General features: G+C 36.0%; 1 non-coding gene across 1 annotated transcript; it reads left to right on the top strand.

Annotated features, from left to right (window-relative positions):
- The first annotated feature begins 921 nt into the window (after positions 1–921).
- LOC136207695 (small nucleolar RNA R71) lies at positions 922–1028 on the top strand. Its single transcript, XR_010676824.1, has one exon. It is a non-coding gene; the product is annotated as a small nucleolar RNA R71 (small nucleolar RNA).
- Positions 1029–3809: the final 2781 nt, after the last annotated feature.

Below are 3809 nucleotides of genomic sequence, written 5' to 3'. Positions count from 1 at the left end.
TTGGGTACAAAAGTTTTGGTACCTGCGTCAGATGGTGAATTATTTGTGATTAAGATATCTTCTTTGGACTTTGGTAAATCATTTCCTGATAATGTTGCATCTTTGGGCATTTCAAGCCCTTGATAATTTTTCCCTGAACGAAGAGTAATAGCCTTCACCTGCTCTTTCGGATTTTCTTCCGTATGGCTGGGAAGACTTCCCTCTTTTCGGGATGTAATTGATTTAGCAAGTTGACCAATTTGAATCTCCAAATTATGGATGCTAGATGAGTGGTTTTTAATAAGCTGATCGAATTTATTTTCGATCCGTTTAAAACCATCATCGTGATTACTTATTTTTCCACTGATAGCATCTATAAACTTGTCGATTTTAGAAGATAAAGTGCTAATCGTATCTCTTGACTGATTTTGATAATTAGTGGTACGATTTTGATTAGCACTAATATTATTGTTACTGTTATCTTTCCAATTAAGGTTAGGATGATTCCTCCATCCAGAATTATAAGTATTAGAATAAGGATTATTAGTTTGGTTTTGCCCTTGGACAAAATTTACCTGTTCGATCTCACTCATATTTTCGTAGTCCATATCCGTTTGGATTGGATTACCATTGGTATCGCGTGGTGCCATAAACTTGTCAATTTTGTGCGATAAAGCAGAAAATTGGGCTTGTAGCATCGCGACTGGATCAAGTTCAACTATACCTTTAACTGATGATGTGGTTGAGGATGATGGTTTTGCCACCGGCATATGTCCACGTTCCGCGGGCCACATACTGCTGTTGATTGCCATTTCCTCCAAAAGTTCTCTCGCTTGGGCTGATGTTTTCTTCATAAATAGCCCTCCCGACATAGCATCTAATGAACCCTTAGTTGTAGGATTTAGTCCATTGTAAAATGTTTGCATTAAAAGTTCAGTGGGTAATTGGTGGTGTGGGCATAAACGTTGAAGTTCTTTAAAACGTTCCCAAGTTTCATAAAGAGTCTCATTATCGTTTTGAGAAAAAGATGTTAACTCCTTTATGACTCTTTCGGTTTTTGCTAAAGGAAAATATTTAGATAAAAACGCTTGGGCTAATTGTTCCCAAGTGGCAAAAGTTGCGGCTGGCATAGAAGTTAACCATTCTTTGGCTCTATCCTTCAAAGTGAAAGGAAAGAGGCGAAGTTTGATTTCTTCTGCAGTCACATCTGGGATTTTAAAAGTATCACAAATTTCAAGGAAATTTGTTAAGTGGGTGTTAGGATTTTCGTTAGGTAACCCGTAAAATGTTACATTATTCTGCAACATATTAAGCAAAGCTGGCTTAATTTCAAATTGATTTGCGGTGATTCTGGGTCTAACGATACTATTGGTTACACCGGCCACACATGGCCTAGCGTATTCCATAAGTGTTGGTGGGTCTGCCATTTTTTCTGGCTCGGTACGTGTTTTTACTGGGGTCTTATTTTTGTTTTTCTTATTTTTCTTGTTCTTCCTAATGGTTTTCTCAATTTCTGGGTCTATAGGGTCTGGTACAATGCCTGAACTTCGAGAACTGCGCATGAACCTGAAATCTTGCACGAACCGAAACTACCTACAAAACAGAATTTTGAAAAATAAATAAATTAGTAAATGAAAACTATTAAATTACAAAAGTTAAAATAAGTATGTTTAAACCTAGATTCGAAATAAAACACGAAAAATTTAAAATTTTGTCAAAAATTTTGGCGTTCCCCGGCAACGGCGCCAAAAACTTGTTGAGCGATTTCTGCAAGTGCACGGTATACGCTTGTAGTAATAAAAGATATCGAACCCACAGGGAACGCTTTTTAACTAAAACTTTATTTAATTCGGTTTAATCACGTGTTTAGGTTTAATAAAAGAAATACGTTTTAATTGATGGAATTGGTTTTGGTAAATTAGGATTAGGTAGAAGGATTATATTGAGTTTAGAGAACAATTCCGTTTTGGAATTTTGATTATAAAGCAGATACTTCCGTAATCGGAACAAAAAAAAAATTATTTTCATAAAGCAAAGAAAGCAACTTTAACTTTGTGAGATTATGGACATGTAACAATATAGCGATATACTCAATTAAACGGCTTCGAACCATAGAAATCCCCCTGGTGTTGAGATGATTCCTACCTTAATCAAACTAGTGTTTTATTTCTGATAAGCCGCGATCAGCGATCATGTCATCCATAAAAACCAAATTTGTTAAGTGTTCAACAAAGTTCTTATATGAATAAGATGGAATAGAACGTTTTAATAAAAACACCAATTTATCATTTTGAAAATCATTTTGTCAGAACAATATCAAAATAACAACAGTAAGAATGTATTGAATAAGTAAGTATATCATTAATGAAATGTGAATTTTCACAAGTTAACAGAGAAGTAGAAACTTGGATAGCATTGCAACGAAAACTTTGAGATCCGGGTCGTCAATCCTTCTCTCAAACTCCGTAGGTTCGTCAAACCTCATGCGCTTCAGCTGTCAATTCTTCTCGCTGGATCTTCGGAATAGAGACTAGTCTCGTCCACTATCAGAATGAAAACTAAACTAATACTGTGTTTATAACTAATCTAAATACAATTCGTGTACATCACGATTGTTTACAGAAATGAAATCTAACTTTCTGATTCTTTTCTGAATCAGAAACTCAACATAACAACTTTCTTCTCTAATTTCTCTAACTTTTCCAACCTTACCAACCTTGATTTCTGAAATGGATCACTTATTTATAGTTGTTGAAGGGTTGTAAATGACGGGTCGTGTCTGCTGGTGAAGGGTCGCTTTTATCCGAACGAACATACGCGTTTTTCCGTTTTAAACATGTGTTTAGTGTGCAGGGAGGTTCGCTGTCGCGACTGAGATTCTGAAAATCTCAGTCGCAACAGGGGGTATATGGGCGAGCTTAAAACTTCATTTTTCCCCCGAGCCGGCCTCCGTAAGTCGCGACTGAGATTCTCAAAATCTCAGTCGCGATAGAGAGATTATTCCCTGTCTCTCGACTGCTTTTCGTCCTCCTCGAGCGTTCTTCTGACTGATATGCATTCTCGGTACGTTTTTAAGGTTTTTCCTCCATTCTAGCTCCGTTTTAGCTCCGTTTTTGCTCCTATTTGGATTTTACCAAATATTTAAGTACCTTGTATCAAAGAAGTAAATAAAGACGTAAAAGTATTCCAAATGAATATAATTAGCATGATTTCAATGTAAATTTAATGTATTTATGTATGATAATTTAGGTATATTTTGGGCTTAACAAGTAACACAGAGCATAATTAAGTGCACCCAAGCTTCATTAAACCCCAGTTTCAACATAATTTCCTTTAAGAAATTCCAATCCACCCTGTCATAGGCTTTGCTTATGTCAATTTTAAGAGCCACATCACCCTGTTTTTAGCCACATTACATCTCATACTGTGAATAGTTTCAAAGGCAATCATGACATTGTCAAGAATTGACCGACCTTTGAGAAAAGCCGATTGGTTTTCAGAAATAATGTCAGATAATACTCCTTTCAATCTATTAGCCAACACCTTTGAAACGATTTTATAAAGCACATTACACAGAGCGATAGGGCGAAGGTCTCGCATAGTAGATGGAGAGTTGCATTTAGGAATAAGAGCAATAATTGAATCATTAAGATTGGGCGGGAAAGTACCTTGATAGGGGTTAAAAACCCCTATCTTTGGGTACGGTTTTAGGATGGGTTTTAGCATTATTTAGTTAATAAGCGAGCATTTCTCGCATTTAAATGCTTTTGTGTGAGTTAGTTAGGAATTGGAAACGTTTTATTTATTTTTCGTTGTTTAGGCTCGTTTTA

Source organism: Euphorbia lathyris, chromosome 9 (assembly GCF_963576675.1).
Source record: "Euphorbia lathyris chromosome 9, ddEupLath1.1, whole genome shotgun sequence".
NCBI lineage: Eukaryota > Viridiplantae > Streptophyta > Magnoliopsida > Malpighiales > Euphorbiaceae > Euphorbia > Euphorbia lathyris.
The sequence above is the reverse complement of the archived record's forward strand: the minus strand, read 5'-3'. Positions and strand labels throughout refer to the sequence as shown.